Below are 25915 nucleotides of genomic sequence, written 5' to 3'. Positions count from 1 at the left end.
GATCTTTTTAAAAGCTTTCAAAGCCAGTTTGTTGTAATGTAGTATAATATGCCTGAAGATGTTAATTTTGTGTTCCCACTGAAACACGGACAGCAAGGTAGAGAACTTGCAGTGTTCTTCACATGGCACCATTTTGAGTGGAAAACGGCAAAGAGAGCTGATTTCAGGCCAAGGTTGGATTTTTCCAAACTCTTACATGCAGGCATGTCCCAGAGGCCGGCAGCCTTGACAGAGGCGTGCAGCTGCACCACGACCTCTCCTGCGCGACCTAGCAAGGCTCGGAGCCAAAAAGGGTCACATATGGCTACATCCAGGTGCCAATTTTTTGTCACACGCTCCCTGCTTGCGTCGGGCAGGAGTGGGAGGATGTCCTGTGTCATTTTCCTGGTGCAGTTTGTGGGATTGCAGCCAAAAAAACGGGAAACAACAGGGACTAAAGTCAGCAAGGCTCCAGGTAAGAGCTGTTTTTCCCTGGTTTTTGGGGCGCCAGGACCTGCTTTCTACCCCGACATCAGCGTGCAGCGGGACAGCTCTGTGCGCTGTGAGTGCCACCGGGGGACAGGGACCCTCGGCAGGTGCGTCCCTCCGCGCTTGCTGGAGGGGCAGAGGGTCCCAGCCAGGTGCCCTCTCCCGGCGGCCTGAGCACCCCGGGCTCGGTGTTTTGGGGAATGCTGCCCCACGCTCGGGATTTTGGGGAATGCTGCCCCACGCCCGCCACCTCCCGGCTGGCAGCTCCTGGGGCTCGGCCCCCCCGCGCCGCTCCCCTCCGGGACGGGCTGCGGGGACGGGCGCGCCGCGGGGGCGGGCACGGCATCCCGGCACGGCGTCCCGCCGCCTCCCGGCACGGCATCCTGGCACGGCATCCCGCCGCTTGCCGGCACGGCATCCCGCCGCCCCCGGGCACGGCATCCCGCGGCTGCCGGCGCAGCACGATCCCAGGGCAGGCTCCTCCGGCGCCGGGTGAGGAAGGCGGCGGCGGGCGGGGAGAAGCCGGGGCCGGGAGGAGGGCGAGAGGCGCGGGCGGCATCCCGCTCGGCCCGGGCCGGCGCTGCCGGGGTTGGATGTGCCGCCCGGGCCGGCTCCCGGCGGGGAACATCCCGTCCCGCAGGAGCGGCGGGGTCGCGGGAGGGCCAGCCGCCGTGCCCCCGCACATCGGAGCGTTCCCGGCGCCCCGGAGTGCCCAGGTACCGTGCGCGTCCCTCCCGGCCCCGGCACCCTGCGGGCATGGAAGGGACCGGGGAGAAGTTTGGAGCGGAGGGCGGGTGGCGCGGCAGCTCCGGGCTCGGAGCTGGGGTGCTGGGGACGCGATGTCCCGTGCCCGACCACCGTGTCCCAAGCCTTCTGCGGCATTGGTCACGGATAATCTGCCTGTGCCTCCCTGCCCTGGATGCTTCCGGACTGACCAGGTTTAATGTTTATTAGCGCCAGGTATTAACCTTTAGGGAAACCGCTAATCGGTGTCGTACATAGGCTGCCTCTCATCGGGAAGGAAACTGAAATTACTTCTTCGCCGGCAGAAAAACAGTCAGAAGTGAGACAGGAGAGATTTTTAACTACGGCTCCTTCCCGAAATTATGTTTATGTGGTCAGATTAATCAGTGGTGACAACATGAAGGCTAGAGAGTAATTTACTGCTAAGGTATATTACAACACATATTTGAAACATAACAGTTGTGCATAAAGTCCATAATTTAAGTTGCACGGACAAGATAATGAACAACTAACATAGAGTTTGTGGATGCAAAAAGATGCTCCTAGAAAATCAGTTAAAATACATCACTGACTTTCAGCTTTCTGAGTTTGCAAGGAATGTCCTTGTACTTAGATCACGCGCAAGGCAGGAATTTTTTCTTTCTGATTGCCACAGAATGTTGGCAGTAAGAGAATTGTTTCTTAATCCAGTTATAAATGATGCTTCTCAGCATTTGTTGAAGTTATTTGTGGACTCTGCAGAGCAGGCAAGTGTTTTTAGCAAAGACAGAAGTAAAAGAGTATTAAAAATTCCTGAAGCAATACATAAAATTAGTCTGCCATTGGGGGCATTGTGGTTAGCATTGGTTAATGTAGAAATATATAGGGCATATTGATTTACACAGTATAACTTCATCACCTTCTGTATCTACAAAAAAAAAAAGTTTCTGATGAAAAATTTGATCAGAACAGAGACCTTGAGAACAGCTGAAGGAAAGACAATGACACTTTGTTTACCTTTTCTCACTGAAGAAGTCATAGGGATGAGACTGGTCTGAGTTATTGAGGTTTTTTTTTCAATTTGTAATATTCTCTTTGAAGTTTTGAACTTGAAAATTCATGCTATGATGGTTTTGAAACATTACCTTATGATTGACAGCAAATATATATATAAGATAGATAATTTGAAACTTAACTAGAAATACCCACATAACTTCTAAAAGCACACACCCTACTGTACTATTAGGGTGAAGGTTTAGTTCCGTAGCTTGGTTTTGTAATACATCCTGTTGAAACAGAGACCAGTCTATTTTTATTTTTGTGTGTGTGTGTTTGTGTATTAGACATGTCATGACATTTACAAATTAAGGCAAAACAGCAGAACATACATCAGTATGCTATAAAAACATACATGAACTTCATAATCATGACAAATTTTAAAAATGGTGATGCAAATCATGAAATGCAGAGAGACAGAAAGAAACTCAGTTAAGTCATGCTGTTAGTCTGTCTGAAAGTGTAGAACTATTCTCTTGTGTCCATTCATTGACTATCCCGTTACAAATAATATTTTCTGTTAGTATACTGATGAGGGTTTTTAATGAGCCTTTCAGATTGTAACTGCTTTGTTTAATTTCTGAAACCTGGGGTGGAAAATCTGTGAGGAATCATTTGTATAGTTTTCTCCACCAGCTCAAGATCATGTGTTCCCTGAACTCCTGCTGGGCTTTTTGCTGGACTTCACTGATTTCTGTCTCCTCCTGGTGAAGTTGCCCCAGGACCACACTCAGTTCTCTGGGCATAGCTTCCTCTTGACTGGCTTTGGGGGAAAAGTGAGGGAAATTGGTGTGTTCTCTCCACTTCTTGATGTCCAAAGAGCCTCCATGCACTGCAGTGTCTCCCTAGGGTGCACCTTGGTCTCTCAAATAGTTTTGTGAGCGGTGGAACAGTTCAGGATTTGATTTGTTCCACTCTGTGGCATCCAGACTGGCCACTCAGACCCATGGCATCACCCCCAGCACTGAAAGGGGAGAATTACAAAAGCAAATCCAAGTGATCTTGTCTGGTAGAAGTATTTAGACAGTCAAACATCTGTGTTAGAATGGATTAAGATTCTGGCATTTGCGTTTTTACAAGGGGATCATCCAGATTTTCATTGCAGCCTAAGAGTATGGCTTAGCAGAAATCCTAGAAAGTCAGAAATGGTGATCTGTTTGTGAAAAGCTCCCAAATCTGGCTTTCCTCACGTGAAACAATGTCTTCTGTGCTTGACTTAAGAATTCTGGTTTTAGAAGTTTTTCCCATTTTAGATTTATGTTTGTTATTTTTTCCCTTCTGCCCTGACTGTATTAATTTCAGACTAGTCTCCTAAGGAGATGAAGCTAAAATAATAATAATGCTGTCTGACTGATAGCTCCCCTCATTGCCTTGGTGTAATTATTTTTACCCTTGGGGATTAATTTCTGCCAATATAAATAGAAGAGCAGAGATTTCAAAGTGATGAATTTTTACAAACCTCAAGACTTCTGGTGACCAGGGAGATGAGGAAGATGAGGTTGATGCCCCCACTGAAGGAAGAGCTGTAGCAAGCATTCAACTTTTAATAGACATCAGAAAATTTGTGTGGGTGCTCCACAGGATGCTGAGCTTTATAACTTCTGCTGCTCAAGGCCTGGTGATTATATTTTTCAATTTCTTTGCTCCTTGGGAATGCACAGTCATGGAAGTTTTGATCATGCCTTTTCTTCTCCGTAGTCCTCTCAAAATAAGCTCTATTGGTCTGAGATGTTTCTGGTAATGAGTTATATATACAAACACTGTCATTCCTCGACTTCATAAGCTGACGTGTTGCTTTCCTAGCCCATAATTTAATACATCTTGATACAGGGTTGATAGCCAATGGTGCAGTAATTTTCTTTGTTATCTTGACTCAGTGCAAACACTTGATTACTGTGGTCACAATAAAACATAGTTTCTTCCACAAACAGTTTCTCTCAATTGCTTACAAGTTTTTGATTAGACTTGAATTTGCTTCCTACTGCCACTGCTGTTTCTTCTTGTTACATCTACATCCCAAAGTCCTCTTCTGCTTTCTCTGCACAGCGGGATGTTGTAACACTCTCCTCGTGTCATGACAGGAGAAGGATAATGGAGGAGAAATATGAAAAGGTATTGAGTTCATCTAGCAAGACCTTTATGAATACATGTTGCTTTTATTGACTTTTAAGTGGTAGCTATTGTTCTGATTATTTGTTCTGTTACACAGCCGAAGTTAAGAGTGTGTTCACGGGTAATTGCCCATTTTCTCTTTCCTTGTCTTGCCCACATTAATAGCATCACAATGCTTATCTGTCTTTTCTCTTTCAGTATCTCCCTATAAAATTATTGTTGTTGGGTTTTCTGAGGGTTTTGGGTTGAGTTTGGTCGATTTTTTAATTTTTTTTTTCTTTTGAAATATTTCATAGTATATTAAGTTGATTTGCTAGCTTTTTTCCTGTTGCAGAAATCATATCAACTGGGACTGCTCTCTGGGCATGAATGGACATATATAAATGAAATAAATTTAGTAAAGTGCTCACCAGATAATGTTGATTTCTTTGATAATATTTTTCTGCATTCACGTTGTACAAACGCAAAAGATGCTCTTCTCTGCATCTTTTATAATTATTTATATATATTAAGGCCTTCATTCCTCACTAAAGACAGAGCACCGTGCTTGTATAGCAATTACATTTGAATTTATTCTCTTGTTTTATATTAGTGAGAGGAAGGATGAGGTGCACAGGGATGTCTTTTCGTTTGGGAACAAGCACAAACACTCTTGTAGCATTTTGCCCTGCCTCATCCTCTCGCACTGTGGTGGACCAAATATCCTTGCATGCCGCAAGCACCTGTGGGAGAGAACTCCCACAGCAGTTTCTCACCCCCCATCCCTCACCAGTGGTCGTGTTGCTCCCAGAAACGTGGGATGTAGCATTGTACAGAGGTGCTACCCAGTCTGCTTCAGGTCAAATGCATCCAAGGGATGGATCTTAAAGTGTTTAACTTTTGCTGTGGTGAAAGACTGGGTAGGGCATGCAAACTTGTGCCTTTACCTTGGCAGGGCAGAGAAGGGCAGTGACATCCTGCAGAGAGGGAATGTGGCCTCTGCCCAGAGGCCAGGGTGTGGGCTGGGGTGGGTTGAGAGCAGGAGTCCTTCGAATGGTTCAGCTGTGTCTGACGCAGCTCATCTGACTACAGACAAAAACCCACTGTCACCAAAGGAAGGTGATGATTTTACCATGGTCAGGTTTGCACTGTGCATGGGGAGATGAACTTTGAGCAGCCCTTGGGTGTGGAGCTCTGGCCAGGTGCACCCAGGCCGAGACATTTGGACAGGAGGATTTTAGCTGGCTTCCCAGAGCGCAGAAATCACTGAATATATGCAGCAAAAGCTTTTCTGCATGTATTTGCTTGTGACACACATCTTTCTATGCTGAAGGGGCTACTCTGTGCTGGGTTGTGCTGCAAGGACGCAGCTCTGAATTAAAAATCTTCCATTTTCTATGTCCCTAGGAAGATCCCAGGGAAACAACTGCAGATCAGGGAGCACTTGCTTTTTCCTTCCTGCTTCCTATTTTAACCTACAGATTAAGTAGTATTTGCTTCATACACAATGACAGCAAAGCTATCTCTGTTGGCTTTCCCCATCCTGTCCACATATTCCATCCGACAGAGGAAGGTGAACTGGGTTTATAGTGCACAACAATGTTTATGCCTGCAGATCTGAACACCTGCTGATGCAGAACCGAGGGAATATTTTATACTGCTTTCCAGCCCTCATGGACAAGGGTAGTCTTTTATTTTAGCCTTTTTGAATTACTTTTGCAACCAGTTTACAGCATTCTGTTGGAAGTCAAGAAGTTTGTCTGTAAGCTCCTGAATAACCTGGAACTGTGATTAGTAATGCAGCTTTGGAGTTGTTGAAATGCCCTTGGAGGGTATGCAGCGTTCAACACCATATAATTTCTGTCTGTATAAAGTACTGCCTTTTGCTCAGGCTCAACACCCCAAGTTTTGTTTTGCCTAGTTTGGAACCTTGTGTCATTTTTATCCTCTAGCTGAGCACCTGACCCATCGATATTTTATATCTTCTTCATTACAAGGTCCCTTGGTCTTGCTTAGACAGATGCAGAAGCATTGGCAGCTGTTAAATATTTCATACTAACTAATGAAAGTGCTCTGTGGCATTTCACTGAGTGATGCCAAAGAGATTGTCATTGAGATGAGTCTGTGCCCTTCCTCTGCCTCATCAAAAATAGCTTTAATTCCTGGGAAATACCCTTTGATCATAAGCAATTTCTGTCTACAAAGGTGGATTTTATAGTCCTTAATTAAGGGAGTTTCCATTAAATAGTGATTGTAATATTTGTCCTGGAAATATTTAGGAGGAGATCTTTGTATGTCTCTTTCGTCTGTTGTGGATGAGGTTTCGTTGGCTAAGAGGACTAAAGGAAGCAGAAGATAGGAAGATGACGTGTAGAAATTCTGTCTCTGGGTGGACAAGCAGTTCTGAAAATAGTGTTTGAGCTAGAATTTTCCCTATGGTACCCAGTAGAAGGATATGGTTTGACTAATACCTTGAAATATACATATTTCTCAGGCCTTAGCCAGCTGTGAATAGCATTGTTGGCTTTGGCAATGACGCAACAAGGTGTTAAGCAATCATATGGCACTTCATCTTAAATTAAATCCACAATACAGTGAGAGTGTTGAAGGTTTTTTTGCTGTTTGTATGAATAGAAATCTGGAGGACTTACTTTATAAACTGCTCTGAAAAAAGGGAAAGCCACCCTGGAACTGAGGAGCAGGGCAGAGGTCTGCAATTCTGTTGCCACTTCTTCCAGAGCATGGATGGGGTGTCCCTACAGAGACAATTTGTAATGGGAAGATGAAACAGTGATTTAGCTGTAATCCTGCCTGTAGCAAAGCCAAGCTTGGACATAGGATGGCAGTTCCTGGGACACAGGGAGTCAGATGATGCTGTAGAGTGTATCAGTGTAGTTCACCTTTCCTGTTTCCTTGCAAAATAGGGAAGAAGGCATTTTCTAGAGTATCAAAAGCATAATGGTTAAGGCTAGAGTAGTTGCCCCATGAGGAAAGGCTGAGGGATGGGCTGGCTCAGTCTGGGAGAAGATGGCTCTGGAGGTGCTGACAGCAGCCCCTGGTACCATGGGGAGGGAGGTGGTGAAAAAGAGAGAGCCAAAGACACAGGGAGCATCAGCTGGACCAAGCCAGAGGGGTTCAGATGGTGCACAAGGAAAAGGAGCCAGGGAGGCAGAGGTGTGGGCTGCCCATGGTGGCTGTGCCAGCTCTGCTCTGGTGTTTCCAGCCCCAAAGGGGCACAGCCCTGATCAGCTTCATCTGACTTTGGTGCTAAGCTGGATCAGAGACATCCTGAGCCCTGTCCAGCCTGAGCTGTCTGAGACCCTGCCATTCCAAGCTCAAAGCCAAGACTGAAAAGTTGCTGTGAAGTCCTTGTTAGCTATCTATGCATGAAAAATGCATCAGGGAAGAGGAACCTTATTTAACAGACTGAAAGAAGGCCACTAACAGTACCTTTAATAAGAAATAAGTAATAGATGCTAACAACAACATAGTAGTTTGCAGTTCCTGCCTTAAAATATCTTGCTAATACAGTCTGCCTTAGATGTGGTTAAATTCAATGTTGTAAAACAATTTCTAAGTGTATTGCATGCGACCTGTTTCAGGGTTCAAGTCCAATTCACTCTGCTGCAGCTTTTGTTCACTAAAGAAAAGCTTTCTGCAAGGCACAATACTATATAATAAAAATGCAAAGACTTCTGTAAACATGTTTTGCTAAAGCTTTAATGTGATAGTTATGTTCTGTTTTCAAAATTGAAAAGCTCAGCCTACTGCTTTCTTGGAAGTAGGCATCATGTGCAATGGTGTGATTTTGATGTTTAAAAGTCCCTTAAGTGGGCATGGGGGTCTTCTAATGTGTCTTGCTCGTTTTTCTTCTTGGAAAGGTTAGGTATTAGAAATCCTGTTGTACCACCCTTCTGATATTTTCTTTGAGTATCTTCTCAGAAGAGCTAGATTGCAGTGAAACCTCTTGGTAACAAAGTCTCCTGAGTTGCTGCTGTTTAACAAAAAAATACTAAAAAAACATCCCAAACAGTAAAATAAAAGCAATTGGTTCTCTAATAGATAGTCTCATTTAAGCAAACATCAAGCAAAAAGCTCCTCTCCATGTTGTCAAAGCTGTTTCATAAGCACTGATTGAACATGTGTTCCCTGAATAACATAAAAGAGTTGGCATTAAGAAGCCAGTGGTGCTTTCAACCACTTCCCCACTCTTCCCTATCATTACTCAGAAACTGTCACTAAAAGTGCTTGCTGTTTACCTCAGAGAACTTAAAAAAGCTTAAAAAGATGAGTGTGTGAGGGTTGGAGGAATATTTGTTTTCTTTCTCCTTGAACTTGCATTTGTTTGCTGGAAAAGCTAGAATTGTTGAAGGAATTAAATTGAATAAAAATAATTCTCAGCCAGGTTCTAATGGAAACAACCTATTATTGATGTGATTGGAAGCTCTCCACTTGAACATAGAAGGTATTTATCATGGGGCATGATGCTCTTAGGAAAAAGGATCACTGAAAAGGCAATGCTGTTTTTTTTCTGTTCTGAATTGGTAGTTTTATTATTTACACTTTGAAGAGAGAGTACACGCTGTCCACGCAGTTTCTTTTATTAATAAGTAACTCACTTTTATGTTCCTTCTCTCCTTCCGGATTCTCATTACTTACAGGTAGCTGGAAGTAGCACTCCAAAGTAAAACAGAATAAATGGGATGGTGTGTTTCTCAAACAGATTTGCCAAGGGACTCAGTGTATTGTTTATGTTCTAGCAAGTTTTGAAACTAAACCCAAAAATATTAAATCATGATACTAATTAATTTAGCTTTACTGAGTATTAAAATAATTCCGAATGGAAACCTAGTTGCTGTAAATCCCATTTAAGGAGAGACAATTTCTTGTTTTGAGTCACTATAATAATTCACACATCTTAGCACTGAAATTGAATGTTGTTAAAAAAACTTAGCTATCTTGAAGGTATGTAATAAGATATTTAGCTGTACATTCACTGTGTTAATTAAGTGACTAATTAACACAGGTTAACAACCAGCCTTTGTAGAGAGTCAAATTCTGTCATATAAAGGGAGAACAAACAAAACTGGAGGCATCTTTAGTAGCAGTTGGTGGTCTACATAGCATAGAAGAAAGCCAAACAAATTCATCCAGCTGATCAATTTTGCACATCCACATGGAGTTATAGCCGCCTCATGATTCTGACAACAAAAAAAGTCAATTAAAACTTCACACCTTAATGATTTAAAAAGTTCCTTTTTCTTTAGATTTTTGTAAAACCTAGAACCTGAAGTTCTATTACTTGAAATTAAATAAATACTCTGCAATAACTGAAATATGAGATTTAGAGATGCACCTTTTTTTAAAACCAAGCTTTTTCATTATACTTAATGGCTTGATTAGTCCTTGCTATAAATACTTTAACAATGCAATTTTTCTAGGCATACATTTTGAGACGGAATAGCAATTTATTTATTATTTTTAATCTGTATCTTGGCCTCATTTCTGTACCTTTTCAGAATTTAGGAAAAAGCAAGTAAGATTAGAAGTGAATCAAAGCAAATTTAATAAAAAAGGTCAATTTAAATTTGAATGGCTCAGCACCTCCCCACCACCACTCTCCCCTCTCCTCCCAGTGCTGTTCCATTTGATTAAAGCCACCAACAAGCTGGGATTTCTAGCCCAGACCTTTCTGTATGGCTACCTTTCAGGGTAGGATTGCATTTGTTCCTGCTCTATTCCTGGCTGAGAACTGGAGAGCAGAGATAACAGCCGGCAGCGCTGTCTCTGGGGCAAAGGATGTCTCCCGTAGTCCCAGTTTCCTTGTTAAGACTTTCCAGCATCAGTATTTCATGGAGGAAGAGAAGGGAGGCTGACAGCCCGAGCTGCCATCTGACAGGAGTCACATTTGAAGTAGGGATGGCAGCAGATCCCTCGGTTGTGTCTGTGACAAGGGAGGCGGCCCAGCCTTCAGGCTTAGAAAAGCAGGAGCCCATCAAAGGTGAGACATAATTACCATTTGATGCTAAGCTTTTCCCAAAATGGGGATATTTGTTCAGATGTCTTACCAGGAGCTGGCAGGGGGATCTGGCTTCACTCCTCCTGTGCCAGTCTGAACTGCTCCAGCAAGACAGCAAGCCAGGTTATTTATACAACTCAACAAAAGAGGGGCAGGATAAGACCTCCTTCTGATTTTGGGGCAAAGGCCTTGACAGCAGAACACATAGAAACATGCTCTTTTGATGGAGCATATCTTTTTAAGGCTCCATCTCCTGAGAGAGAGTGTAGCATTCAAAAGCATGAGGAGAGATGGCTCATCGCTAACTGGGATGTGGTGAGGGGGAAGATGCTCAGCCTCAGGCAGCATGGGAGCTAAAAACAGCTCAGTGGTGTTGCGAGCTGTGTTTGCACAGTGCAGCACAGCCAGTGCTGAACTTTGGAGAGGCTGGAGATGTTCTGGGAATGTTCAGAGGAGCGAATCCTCAGAGGGGAAAAACCCTGAAACTGAGGGAAGTTTCAGATATGGCATGTTCATGTCTGGTATCAGTATGGGAGTTTCAAAAATTGCTAAGAAAATAAGCATATGGACTGTATAAAAGCACATAGGCTTGTTTTGGGTGAGTAATATAGACAACACTGTTCTTTTCACATCTCTTCAGAAAGTGTCTTTGCACGTTTTCTGTAGATTTGTGTCTCTGAATTCAGGGGGGAGGATGATGAAGAAGGGAAGCCAAGGTGAGGAGGAAGGGAAGCTGAGAAGAGAGCACTGCTGGGATATGACAGAGTTTAGCACCAGTTTGTTTGAAAATGGAAGATGCAGAGGAGCTGCAGTAATACATTATATTGTTAATTAAGTTTCAGTGTAGCTCTGGAGTTGTAGATCCTAGGAGAAATGCCACTCTGCACAAACATGGTACTCAGAATTTGTTGGTGAACTGTGACATCTGAAATTATACTTCTCTAGATAAAAATAGAGCTTAACTGTGCTAAACATTCAACTAACACTTATTGCAACTCCAATTTGAATACTTAAACTGTGAACAAAATACCAGGAAACACCCACTAATAATTCTGTGGCATCTGCTTTCTGGAGGAAATTGTGCCCTCATTTTCTAAATTAGAGGAACAAAAATGACAGTTAATTATTTTATTTTTTTTCTCAGGTCATACTGCACTTGGTAATAAGTCACTGGAAAACAGTGCATGAACTGTCTGTGCTTCTTGTCTTGGGTGCTGAGTTCACTTGGAAGCCTTGGGAAAGTCAGACACCAGTGGGAGAGAGGGGCAGAGCTGAGGTGACAGAGAAGTGACAGCTCAGCGAACAAGCTTCATGGCACATGGAAAGGGCTTGAGGACCCCTGTCTGTACACTTTGACAATGGGCAGAGGAGTGCGATAAAAGGTCAGGATGGCTTTGGTTTGTAAGCAAAATGGGCAGGATGTCTATTGAGGAGACTGGTAGCTGAATAAATGAATGAGCTTTGCAACAGCAGTTGCACCCAGGTGTTGTCTCATGTTCTGGGAGCTGTGGCAGGGTGTTCCAATGTAGGTTACTTTTTTTCTTCATGGTAGAGGACACTTCGAGTACCATTTAAAATCCTGGGTAGCTCCCTCCTCCATTAAAAAATAAATGTATTCTATAAAATATCAAGGCTAGAGTATTTCTTTTGGTCATAAATTTCCCATAGGAAAACTGCGCTGCATTCAACAATTTAATGCTGGGTTTGGTACTGATGCTTGGGTTTAATAGAGTTTATTAAAGTATCTTCATTAGTCAGAAGAATAAAATTTTTCTGGTGATTTTGCACTATTTTGCACTGAATAAGTGGCACTGTTGTGGTGGTAAAGGCTATCTTATTTTTGTCTCCACAATTCAGGAAGAGCTGGGGTGTTACGTTGTACTGGTGGATCTGTATAACCAGAAACGGTACTGGTAATCAAACACGAATATCTGTAGGAAAGGTCATCTTACTTATCAGATGCATATGCCCTTTTCCCATCCACCAACTTGCTGTTTTAATGGCTCTGGGGTGGCACAGATTTGTTACTAATCCTTGCTTTGAATCAGCAGTGCCTACTGAGATAATGCAGGAATTGTACAGAGCTTTAGAGGGATGGATGGTTCAGATTAAAAAAAACAATAGCCAAGAAACAAAAAAGCCAAACAGATCAAAAGAGCTTTTCTATTACACCACCAAATTTAATACAATTCAGAAATTAATTTAAGCCATTCTTAATTTTTCATAACTTTATCTTGAAGAAGCATTTTTGTGATGCAATCCTGGTTTTTTCTGTGGTTTTTTTTTTTTTCCTGGGACTCAGTAGTGAGGGCAGATATCCAATAAATCCAGAATGAGCTTCAACAAAGCTCAGATGTGTGGGCTCACAGTACATCCAGGCAGCATGGCAAGTGCCACAAGGGTATAAACACCACTGGCTTTGGCCTCACACCTCCACCTTGGCTTGGGTTTGTGGGCATTTGTGGCCACAATTGCTGCTCACATCTTCAGCCTTTTCTCCAACCCGATGATGAGCCACACCTTGCTGTCAGAATTGATTTGTGCCATGGTCTAGGTTGTGGCACCTGAATGTTGCAGTTTGGTGACATGGATTGTTGTGGGGCGCCCTGCATTGAAAGTGTTTTCTGTGGCTGGAGATCTGGGACCCTTTAGGTCAGAGCAGGTTTTCTCATGAATCTCCAGCTTGTCCTTGCTAAAATGGGAAAATATTACCTTCTGAGTTGTGAGATGAAGCCTTCAAAACACAGAAGAGACAACTGTGTCACCAGGAAGGCTTCTTGAAAGATTGTGCAGTTCATGTTCTCTAGTGAGGCAAATGAGTGATGTGCCCTGGATTTAGCTGTGCCTACCATGTGATAATAGAAATTCATTGTGAAAAGTTTATCATCCCAGAAACATTTACTGACATGCTGCACAAGGCAAGGGTTCTGCCATTGCACAGACTGGGCAGTGTTTTTTTCATTAATTTTTTTTCCCTACAGCCCCTGACTCCGGGTCCATTCCACTATTTCGGTCACTTTGTAAGTGCCCTGAAACCACACTCTACTAAATACAGCTTTCCTGGATATGTAGGTTCAGCACATTTTCTTGTTGCATGAAATCTCAGAAAGGCTATTAGTAAATCCTGACTTTGATTTTTCTTTTTATAGTTGTTTCCAGATTCAGATAAAATTACCACTTGCACTAATAAAGGACTTAGTGTGAACTTGCAGCTTGCTCTCTTTTGACTAGGTTACTTTGTCAGTTTTTGACATCTGGTACCTGCTTTTCTGTAGCCTCCAGTTCTGTAGCTGAAAGACCAAAATTACAGGAGAGTAGAGTAGTTTATTTATAGAAGCTGCTACCTTTTTCTTCACATAGATACAATTTTCATCTATCTATCTTTTTGGCAGTTAGCTTCCAGATGTGTTCAAAGCACACATCTCTAAAGAATCAAGAATTAGCCAATGAAACTCAGTGGCCATGAAAACTCAGAGGATGCTGTAGGACTGGTTGACTGATGCATCCTAAAAAGAACATGTGGTAGGAAGAGGGTTAGGCACAAACCCCTGACTGATGGTATTTGGGGCAGGGTACCTTTTGTGCCACTAACAGACATGATAGTTTTGCTAAATGCCTGGTGTCTCCTCTCCTTCATGCTGTCCTGAGGATTCTTTGGAGTAGCAGGAAATTACTAAGGACAAATAGAGAAAACTCAGAGCATTGTACGAGAATTTGACTGTAGAGCTTGGACATCCTTCAGTGGGAATGGACATGCTTGAATTGCCATGCATGAGTATTTTTATGATATTGAATAAAACTCTGAAAGGAACTTGGTGGAATACATGGAATCTTGAGGCCCTGTGCCATGTGTCTCTTCATTTCTGTGAGTTGTATCCTGCCCTATTTCTATTTCAATGGGGTTTTATGCATTTCTTTGGAAGCAGTGCATCCTTAGGAAAATAGTTTCCTGCCTCACAGGATATTCTTAGCCAGCTCAGACCCACGACTCATCAAGATCTGAGGAATGGACCACCGAGGACTTGAAGGGTAGAGTTTTGGGTTGGTGCCTCACTGCCTTGTGGAGGTTGAAGGTAGAGGGTGAACTTGCCTTCTGAGATATATGTCAGAACATCTGTTACAAATTGTGCCTGGCTACAGTAGCCTCTCAGATGGATCTCTGCAGCATAGCGGTACACTGGCCCTGCTTTTTTTTTTTTTTTTTTGGATGTCCTCCATACAAAGGGCAATTAAAAAATCTATAGATCTGCTGGCTTGTCACTGTAAAGCTGCATGGTTTATTGATGTGTGGCCTGACCATATCCTTGTGCAGACCACTGACATGTGAACTGTTTTCAGAGTGAGCATATGTGCATTCATCCTTTTCCTCAATAGAGATGAAGGTAAGATTTCATTCCTGGAATGAACAGAGGGAATGTTGTTGCTGTGCACAGCTGATAGAGAGATGGACTAGGAAAAATACCTGGTGAATTAATGTCAGAATTAAGTTTACTCCCAGACTGCTAAAAGTTTAGTGCTACTGGTAGTCAGTTTCTCACCATTTCAGTGCTGTGCATACAGAGCAGACAGAAGAGCAAGAACCACCACCACATTGCCTGAGATTTGGTGTCACAGCACGCTGAGTCTGGAGGTGACCTTCAGTTCTCATCAGTGTGATAACCAGTGTGCCCACGCTTTCTTCCACTGTTTTATTTCAGGTTTGACCTCAGTGACACCAGAAGTGGAATATCACATGGTCAGTCACAGCCTGTTAGGTCAAAAGAAGCATTAGTAAATGCAATTACAGAGCCTGCCTGATGGATACCCTTGTGCTAACAGCCACAGGTGGGCATGTGGAGGACACATGCAGGAGGGGACAAGGCAGGAGAAGGCGCAGTGACAATGTGACAAACTTAGAGAGTGGAAAATGAATGGTGGATTCAGCAGTGAATTTGAACACAGGGCAGTAGTGTTGAAAAACACTTTTCTTTTGGCTTATCATCAGGGCTTCAAAGCTTATAATTCTGTCATTAATATCAGTTATTCATCTTGGTGTTATTATTTGCTACATATAGATATAAATACCATATTTTTACAATGTGTAAAATTGCATTCCCCTGTGGCTAGCACAGTTTTTCCCATGAGAAGTTTTCTTGTGTTTTGTAAATAAAGATAAAGTTTGGATGTTTTTGGAACAGTGTCCCAGAACTTGGGCAGTGCAGGCCTGGCCAATCAGGCCTGGGGGAAGGCTTCTGACTGACCAATCTGGGTGACTTTTGAGAACTCTATATATGTGATGAAATCAAAACAATAAAGGTCATTTCCTTCTTGCCACTGAGAACCGATGCATTCATTACTCTGCTAGCTGCTCAACAGCGACATTCCCCTACTGATAGAAGCAAGGAATCTTGCAGGGGGAGTTGCAAAGCAATTGTAAAAATCCTGTTTATTGAATGAAGCTATACTGGGGTACACAGAGGTTAGGGCTGGCATTTGATGATTCCTGCTTCCCTTCTCCTGCTCTTTGCAGAGATGTGTTGTTCCAGGGAGGGCTAGGGAACCCCTTAGGCTACAGCTGTGTGTGGCTTGCACACTGCAAGAATAAAGACTGAAGAAAACCCTTGTCCACTTCTGCTGTCCCTCTGAATCTCTTTAGGGATCTGATATGATTATTGTCTTCTCTTGGGACCACCTTCCCCTCACCTCCAAATGCCATTCAGCCCTTGGAGAGTCCTGGTGTGAGAGCAGATTGCTTTAGTTGAACATTGGCAAGTGACCACAACCTGCAGCTGGGGTCTGTCTGGGCTTCTGACCCCTTTTCCTTCTCATCATAGGTTTTAAAGAGAAGTTTAGTTTTGGAACTGCTGACTTCAGCTCTCACACCTGTGCTGATGGCTTTATTTATGGCAGAGACATCCAATAAATTGTCATCTCCTGACTGCCCAATGTCAGACATGTCTCTATAGACAGGACAGCAGGTGCTGATTCTTTGAGGCATTTGACTTTTAAATTTCCTTGTCATCACTTTGCTTTAAAGAGCACTTTTACAGGGGTTGGTTACTCCTGTTGGTGCCCTTTCAGAAGGGCACCCTTCAGCACTGCAGGGCTGTCTCTGCATCCACCAGCCCAGAGTTGCTGGGCTTCAGGGGTGATCAGTATGGAAAAAAATGTGTGTTCATCTCTTTGTGCACTGCAAAACTTTCCATTTTGCCATCTAAGCAGAGTTTAGCACTAGTGGAGGGGTAACAGAATTTCAATAGGAAGACAAATTGATAATCTTAGGTTCTTTTCTGATTGAGCTCTTTCAGTCTTTCGAGTGCTTTTTCATTGCCTAATGCTTCTTTGTAATAAAAAAAAGAAACCTAAACTGAATGAACAGTTAATAAGATCCTTTCCTATTTTCATCAGAAAGCTGATGTCTTATTAGCTCAAAATACCGTTGTAATTTTCCACTTTCAGATTCTGCCTTCTACCTCTCCAAAATCAGCAGACACATTTGACTTCTCCTTGCCATAGGAAGGAATAGTCCCTCCCTTGTGCAGGAGACTTGTGGGGCTAGTTGGAGGTTATCTCAAACACCAGCTTTTGGAAGTTGAAATCAAAACTGAAAATATTTTTTTGTAGTCTTCTCTTTGTCAGAAACTTGATGTTCTTCCTTGTCACAGAAAGGAATGGGTTTCCTTAAACCAATGTTGACTAAATGATTTGAACTTCCTTTTGGCATGGGAAGGAAGTTTTTCTCTTGCTTAGCACTGACATAATGGGGATTTCATTTGTGGGGAGCTTGTTTTTATTGCTATACTTTTATCCAGAGCAGTTGAGAACAGTTGAGCTTGTTCTTATCAAATGGCTATCTAGTGCATAGTGTCTTGTTGCTGAGAGAGGACAAAAATGAGGGAAAACACTATGAACCTAAGAAGGTGCTTCCCGCTGGATAGTCTCCATGTGTCCTGTGCTCAGCAGCTTGTGGGTTACTAGCAAGAGACATAGTAATTTTGTGTTTAATAGATTTTGATACATTTTTCTTCCTTCAGGTTATTTATGACCTCCTCAACATTATCAATTACCTCCTTAACCTCTTAATCAGCTCTTTAGATTGAATACAGTTTTCAAACCTTGGGTAGATTTGCCACAGACATTCAGAAATCTCTCATTGAAGATACCTTCATGACATCAAGCAGGTTCTGCCTTGGAAGCTATACTTGTTGCCTGTTAATTCTGTGGGTATTTGAGATATTAAGATCGTGGGTAATGGAACATGAACCATAAATCTGTGGAGGTGTGTGAATTTGCAGTGTTGGTGTCTGACAGAGGCCAAGTGACAGGACATCTGGAATGATAGCACAATCTTCCCAAAGCCAAGCCTCATTGCTGCCATATTTCCCCTTTCTTTTGTATGTGCTGTTGTCTCACCATCCACCTGAGATCTAGTGTAGTATCTGAAGATCTGAAGAAAGTGAATCACGTCTGAACTTGTGTAATTAACACTTAAAACCTAATTATAGTAGATTATTTTTATACTCTATCATTTAACTTAAATTCTTAGAGATTCCACGTGAGAAGTGCAGATACTCAGCAGTTCTGCAAAGGAGTAAGTAATTTAGTGTGTACTAACAGCCAGGACTGTTAAAGGAAAGTTGCTTAATTAAGCCTCATTAATACAGAGAGATTTGTTTTTAAAAAACTTTTTCTGCTGCTGAAAACAAACTTTATTCATTGCTTGTTCCTGAATGTTTAGAACAGATTTAGAGTTTTAAATGCTTATCGATAAGTGTTAATAACACTGAGTATGGAAAGTTTGGGGTTTTTTCCCTGCATCTGTGAAATTTCTTTTGAAAGTAGTAGGATGTCCTTATGTAAGTTACTGGTAGAGGAAAGAACTACAACTGTAAGCAGATGTGGCTTAAGCATAAGAAAACCTACCAAGTAGCTATAGACTTTTTTTAACCTTGATAAAAGAACTCATGAAATGTCTTTTTTTTACATATTTCACTGCAGATGATGCTTATGGCATAAATTGTTTAGCTCAATAGTTGCAACACGGGTTCAGAAATTGAATTGACCTCCATTATCTGTTGGGATGTAGAGACCACCTATCTCCGTGTATGGGAATGGTAAAAATGTGCAAATTGATAAGCTCCATCCATTTTTGCAAGATAAACTCCTCAAATACGAGGTTACAATGTGGCAATCATGCTTGCCAATATCCTTCATGTTCTGCATAGGCTGTGTGAGGAGGATTATATCGTTGTACATCCTCTTGGGTTTCAAAGATGCTTCACAGAAGGCAGAATTCCTTGCTGCTAGTCCAAACCTATACAAAATCCCCCTCTTTGAGCCCTGTCCTGCATTTGAGATCCTGGAAATGCTCCCACTGATGTAAGCTTGAGTTGGATAAAGTATTCAATCCACCTTAACCTCACATCTTTATTTCTTCAACACAGACACCTTTTTTTGCTTCAAAGCCTCCAGAGACTGGGCACCGCACTCAAGTGCTCCAGATCAATACAATTACACAGTGCACAGTCTAAATTGGTGCCATATTTGTGATTTTCAGAAGAAAGAGCAAGATTACCTCTTCCAGCCTATGCAATGCTGTAATTGCAGTCACGGAAATAGGAAGCATAAGGAGCAAGGTTTGTCTCTAGGCTGAGGTTTGGTGCTTCCCCTGCAGTGGAGCTGAATTCAGTCAGTAATCCTGTGCCTCTCAACAACTGGCATGCAATGCCTCTCAGCAGAGGTCAGCACTTAGGAGGCTGCTCCTAACACAGATGGAAACTCACCTGAAGGCAGAATGAGGCAATAGTTACCATGAATTCTCTCTTAAGAGACTGTCACAGATGGGTGGTTTAGGTCACTTCAGGAATCAGTGCCGAAGGTAATAGCAGCAGCAGGTTTAATCTAAATTTGTGAAGGTGCATCTTGACAAAGTTTGATGGTAAGGTTCATTCTATGACTTACTGCACAGAAAAAGCATACAGAGCAAACTCAGATTTGAAGCAAATTTTAAATTATTTACATGGAGCACAAGGATGAAAAAGGATAAAGCTGTAAAAGGTAAGGGAGATAATTCCAAAGAGTCATGAAGCTCTAAGAGCTCTTACTTTCTAAACTCCTGTTGGGACATTGGTGCAGCTGAGTCCAATCTTAGTCCTGGGTTTGGTCAATGGTTTATGTCTAAAGGATTTTTTAGGGAAATACAAAGAGTAGGGGAGACTCTCTGTCTTCACATATTTTTGAGCCTTTTTAAGCAATTTCAGGCCATGCTGCCAGCAGCAAGGAGGTGAATTAGTGCTTTTTTTCCCACACTGCTTCAGAGAGATACTGTTTTTTGACATTTTCGAATTAAAATTCAGTAAAACATATTAATCTCATTAATCACAGTGAGAAGGAAAACCCTGTCAGAGAATCCAGGCTTTATCTTTGCCTTTTGCCTTTTGAGATGCTGAAAGGAGAAAAAAAGACAGCAGATGTGTCTGAGTGATAGTACTGAGACTCAGAAATTGTAACAGGACTAGGGAAAAAACCTTTACCATAGGTGCCAGAGATGGAAGTATGACTCTGAAAGGGGAACTTGAAAGGCAGACTTTCTGACATGTTTTGCTTGAGGGGTCTGCTGTTCTCATCCTGTTTTCTCTTTATGAATCAAACTTTTATCAAGTTGTTTTTATTTCACTACTGTTTTACACTAACACAAATGGAAAATACATTATTAAATCTAGTGGGTTTGTATTTGTACTTGTATGAATAACTCTTTAGCAAGTTATTTATTAGTTATTTCTACTGAACAGCATCAGGGGATAGAAAAGAATCCCAATGTAGATGTGTCTACACAAAGACTGTATTCCTAAGGGAGCACTAAAAAAATGAACGCCAGCCTAAAAGGCACATGCCATGTTCACAGTCTGGGATTTGGTATTTGAAGTTCACAGACATAAGGATAGTAGCAGCCTTATCAGAAAGCATCAGTTCAGCATACATTTCAAAACTTGCAGTACTGACAGCTCCTACAGCACTGATGAGTTGGTTGTATAGAGGTGAAAGATTTGTGATCTTCCTGTCAGCAAAAGCATATGTAGACCTGATAGAGAAGGTAATGGAAATATTCATAGCACTTTTGACCCTCACTGCTATTTTTTTATGCTGACCCTTCATTTATAAATGGATATGGAAAACAAATGAATCATCATTTTGTGATGACAAGTATAAGGTTCAGCTTCCAGGCTGAAGTGCGTAGTTAATTAGTTATTTACGACAATGCTCTTTCAGAGCAAGGGTACACTGCATTTGTGCATTTCACTGTATGGATAATGTTGTTTTCTTTAAACCAAAAATTTGGGAAGGGCAGGTTTTGAGTACTTTCTTACAGGCTGATAAAGCACAGGAAGCCACAAGAGCTTTCTCAATTGCTGCAACAACTCTTTTGCAGTTGCCTGATATTCCCTTGCCACTTACCTTTGCAAAAGATATTGGATGTAGTCAAAGTATGGTTTCTGACCACAGCCAAAATCAATGGAATCAATGGATCTCTTCTGTCATTGATTGTGTACATTTTGAAAACCATAAAATTGGACGCTGGCACAGCTTAAAACCCAATACACTGTCACAGAGTTCTTAATTTTGATTTTGGAGCATTATGTATCTATTGTTGGAGTCTGTTGCCCTGTTGAGCAATAATGCCATTTACTGTGAGACACACGTCAGAACCACAGCTGAATAAATGCAACCTCCACATTATGAAAGCAGATTAAAAGCTGGACTTCCTCAAATATAACATGACTGCATGACAGCTAGTGCTGCCTTGCAGAGTGTCACAGACAGTACAAATACCTGGTACAGCTGCTGGGAGTTATTTGCATAACATTTTGAGGGCAGAGAACAGCTGCCACAAATTTTACATATCATCAATTCCCTTTATTTTTCTAGCTTCAAAGCAGCATGCCTTGCTTTTCTCCTGAAACACACCTGTAGGTAGAGGCCAATATTCTATTAAAATGGGAGACAACTGGATTTTTTACCTACCTGAGCTAAACAAGCACGATTTGACATTTCAGTTGGATACATGCGAAGTGACATATATATCATAACCACCCAGTTACTGCACTTTCTTTCTCAGAAAAATCCTGATAGCACTTTTCTTGAACAGCAATAGCCACATCTTGTTTCTAAGTGTCCATCTGACAATTTAAGCCGTTAGCTCTGGATATAACCACCTCTCTGGAAATGAGTTTTGGAAGCATTTTCCTAATCAGTTTTTGTGTACAGTCACTCAGATGAGTTCAAACAACCTGTGGCAGCAGTTCCTGTGCACATAAGCTGTTGTGATTGGCCAGCAGTGAGGAGGGCTTGGCAGAGGGGGGCAGGTTCTAGTGACTTCAGTGAGCTTATGAAATTCATTACCTCCTTGGACTAATGTGGTGTCTACTGCTGCTCTATTTCCACACATATCCAGGATGCTGAAAGAATTTCTGTGCAGTTTTGTAATCAATTCTATGTCAGCTGGACATCCAAGTTATTGTCGGTCAATGGTATTTGCAGATTCAGTGGCTTTCCTGTTCTGAAATCATATTCAATAAAGGAGAGGCACTGTCAGAATAGGTGATTATAGCTGTGAATTATTTTTAAAAGTAAATATAGAGGGAATGGAAGATGACAAATATGGAAGAACCAAAATTATATTTTTGAAGGAAAATTAAGGAGCAATAGACTTTAAAATAATGAAAGTAGTAATAATTTGGGATAGAATTTAAATTGGAAGTAGAAGGATTATGTTGGAAATACTGTTGAGGCTGATTGAACTTTGTGTATGAGTTATTGTCTGGGATTATTTTCATCAACCCATAGCAGTATCCTTGCTGGGATAACAAGAAGCAGCAGGCTGTTGAAATAGGCAGAGGAGAAGTCACAGCACAGAGAAGCCAAAGGCTGTTGGGGTGGAACTGAGCTGAAAAAAAAAGTTCTGCCGAAAACCACAGAGACTTCAGCAATTACTTCTGCTCTTTGTCTGCTGGATGTGTGTGGAGGGCTGGTGGCAGAATGCACTTCAGAAAGCTATGGTGCCAAGCCGAGTGCAAATATCACTTCCTTAAACATATATGTCTTCCTATACCCTCATGAAGGAATACAACTCTAATCAATGAAATTGAATTACAGCTTTAAAAAGCAAAAAGGAACAAAGAGGATGCAAGTTTCTGGGGTTTTTTTAACATTTGAGGGAAATCTGGTGTCCTGGGAAGGTGGAGAGGCACTACAGTAGGCATGTTTCTATTTTGTTTTAGCAACCAGAACATGGCCATATTCTCAGGAGCCACAGTTCATGCTCTGGGGGAAAAATGCAAGATATTATTCACATGCCTCCTGTACTGCAATGTTTGTCACTCTTCTCAACACAGAACCATTTTAAGCCCTTTTTTATTTTCTATCTCTTTTATAAACTGATACAGAAAAGGATTGTGTGAAGGGAGAGTCAGATGAGAAGATGATAAGGTAAAACTTTCATTTTTGTTATAAGAGAGCACCTTAGTTTCAGTGAGAAATGTCTATTTGCAGTTTTTCAGGAGGCTGTTTCTTTAAAAAGATGTTTTCAAGATTGATTGGTATCAGGTGTTCAGTGCCATGTGATGCAGATGTTACCATGGTGACCACTCCACTTGCTTAGGTAGAATGTCAGAGGCTATAATTGTGCTTTAAAAATCCTGTGCACAGTATGATAACCTGCACGGAAATAAGCTGTAGCCTTGCTCAGCCCCAGGTCTGTCTCTGAATTTCCTGATTTGTGACTGCAAGCCACAGAAAATTGTATGCTGATGTTTGCGGGAGATTTCTTTCCCCTCTCCCTTTCCATGTGACAAACAGGCACAATGGATTGTACAATATAATGGGAAAGACTAAATCCTTTTAGCCACACTTCCCCCCCAGCCCTGTTTGAGTCTGTGGCTCTTTCTGGACTCAGGCCAACAGATAGAACTACTTGGAGCTCTTGTGCTAGGGCACGTGAATAAAGGTGTTTTACTGACACACTGGCGTCTCTGTGGCTGTACTGGGGACAGTTGCAAGCCTGAAGTGCCTTCTCTGCCTTTGGCAAATCTCTGACTAGGGATTAAAATTGCATAACCCTTCAAAATGCTGCTTGCTGACCCTTTGTATTTCATGGGTCCTAATGCTGCTACCACACATTTGCCTTTTTACAGTGCAGCTGGCAGTAATGTTACACTTGTTCCTTGCCTTCTGCAGGGTTAGGGGCACAGGTGCCCTTTTCTCCATACACTGCTTATGTCCATGCAAAGGTAGTTTGCCATTTTGGCTGCCACAATCTGTAGATGCCTGGGTTTCTGCTTCAAGCCAAGTAAGTTGTAGTTGGCATGAAAAAGTTGTAAGATCACAAAGATTATTTATTACCTTGAATTCTGCATCAGTAAGATGGATGGTAAAGAGAAAAGTTGGTAAGGAGTGAGGGAACTTACTTAAGGTCAAGAGGCAAAGGCTGAAAGAGCCTTTGTTAGAGGGTATTGTGCATCCTGCCCCGATTCCTCTATATCCCAGCTACTGCTTCTCAGCAGCAGCCAAAAGCCCCAGGCTCAGCCTCCTATGGATGCCCTTAGGCAGGATGGTATCCTGGGAATCCTGTTTTCGGTAACTTGCTGTATCTTTGCTCTGTTGCTCTCCTCAGAGGGCCTGGGTTCAAGATCACATCAGCAAAATAGCCCTGCAAGAAGGATCCAGTCTGTTACAGGAGATCAGACAGCAGGGAAAAGAAAATTTCCCCAGTGAAATAAACTTTTCTGATTAAGTCTTTCACATTTCTATACTTTTAATAGGGCTCATCCTTTCAGTTGCTAAATAGCTTTACGTCTCCCCAGCACAGGTAGAGATTTGTAGAAGTCAGCAGTGCTGGGTACTCTGCAGAGTTAAGAACAGAAAGTTGAACATTTGGAACTACTGTGTCCTGGAAGTCTCTCTTAAGCTTCCAACTGCTATTTTGAAAGATGAAATTAGAAAACTGCAGCAGTGCAAAACCTGAGGGCAGCCCCCCCCTGCTGCGGGGGGGAGGGCTGCCCTAGAACCGGAACACGCAGGATGGTCATTCCATGGCCACGAGCTGTGGGGCTGGTCAGACACGGTTCTTGTAGAAGCGTTGCAGGTTTAGAAAGGCAGCTGTTTGGTTCCTGGTCTCCATGGTGTTTTTATTGAGGAAAATAGGGGTGGAGTGGGGAGACTGGGGAGGGGGAAGGGAAGGCGAGGGAGGGTGCAGGTTCCATATGAGTCCAGAACCAAAGAGGCTGTTCCGGATCTTGCTGGGGATTTTATCTCTAGGGATGGGGGGCGGTCCTGACTCACATCCAGTCAGAAGGGGTCAGGGGGGCGGGGTCAGGGACAGGAAGGACACACGTTACAACAGAAAACAAGATTAAATAAATATTTATGGCCCCAGCTGTACCGAGTGCTTCAGAATTTGTTTTTAAGGATGCAGCTATGAAAACTGGACATGCAATCGAATCCTTCTGTCTACTGGAGCTGTGCAGTACAATGGTGTGTAGTGCTACAACGTGGAGTTAAAGTGACATTTGATTGTGTAGTGTACTTCAGTTTATTGATTTGACATTATCCTCTATTGTATTTGAGTTGTCTTTTGCTAGGAAATAAGTGGGCTCTAATACAACAAATAAATGGAACACCTACAGATAGTCAAAGATGAGTGTAGTTAGCAGTCCTTTAGATCAACATTGTCATGTCCCCAATGTATTGTGTGCCCTTCAGCTCTGCTGGGCATCTTTTAGAAGCCAGAGCTACTCCAGGGTTCAAATTCTTAAACTGAAATTTCCCACTGGCTTTTAATTAATGAATGAATGTGCAATCAGTGAGCTGTAAGGAAAATTTCCAGATATAGACACAACTAAACCAGACCCTAATGCAGTCATCAGTGGTTTGAAAAAATAAATATGAAAAGCAGATAAAGAACAAAAGAAGTCAGAGTTTGTACAGCGTAGAGCATAAACACTGATATGAAGACTGGCTGAAATCTGAGGGGATGGTAAACAAGAGCATCTGTCCTTTCAAACACTACATTTATTAATAAATAACAACCATTTTAATGGGTTGCTTTGCATCTAACTGTACAAATAAGACTGGAAAATGCCAGCCAAAACTACCACAGACAGCAGAATCAAACACTGAATTATTTTGCATAAAAGTGAGAGCTTCCACAGCTGGTTCCTTACTGGAGAAAAGTGACACGAAAAGTGACATAACTTACTAATTGTTGACTCATTCTTCGTATTTCTACTTCTGCTTCCCTGATTCCTTCCTTCTTTGTGGGGAAGGGCTTCCCCTTTTGATTTTGCTGTGTTCCTCTAAGCAACAGAAACACGCAACAGAAAACCATCTGGAAACCAGACTCCGTGCCAGCCCTATTCAGAATAAAAAGCTGATTTTTGATGCCTGATTTGGAGTACCACATGCTCTGTTCTATATGTCTCACAGCCACACTGGAAATCTGTCACCATGCCCAGTTTCCAAAAAATGGAGACTCTTAGAATACAGATTCCTGCTGGATCAGTGGATGGTTCCCCATCTTTTGCA

The 25915-nt window shown here is 42.2% G+C and overlaps 1 protein-coding gene across 5 annotated transcripts in view; it reads left to right on the top strand.

Annotated features, from left to right (window-relative positions):
* The first annotated feature begins 323 nt into the window (after positions 1-323).
* Positions 324-25915, top strand: part of PKIB (cAMP-dependent protein kinase inhibitor beta) — a 54983-nt gene continuing 29391 nt past the window's right edge. Inside the window, exon 1 of one of the 5 annotated variants that reach the window (XM_085056071.1) lies at positions 324-454. The gene's annotated coding sequence lies outside the window, so the exon portion shown is untranslated. The other 4 variants (XM_085056074.1, XM_085056073.1, XM_085056068.1 and 1 more) reach the window with 4 other exon arrangements.

The sequence above is a fragment of the Lichenostomus cassidix genome, chromosome 3 (assembly GCF_008360975.1).
Source record: "Lichenostomus cassidix isolate B80296 chromosome 3, HeHo_3.0, whole genome shotgun sequence".
NCBI classification, from domain to species: Eukaryota; Metazoa; Chordata; class Aves; order Passeriformes; family Meliphagidae; genus Lichenostomus; species Lichenostomus cassidix.
Note: the sequence above shows the minus strand (reverse complement) of the source record. Positions and strands in the feature narration are given on the sequence as shown.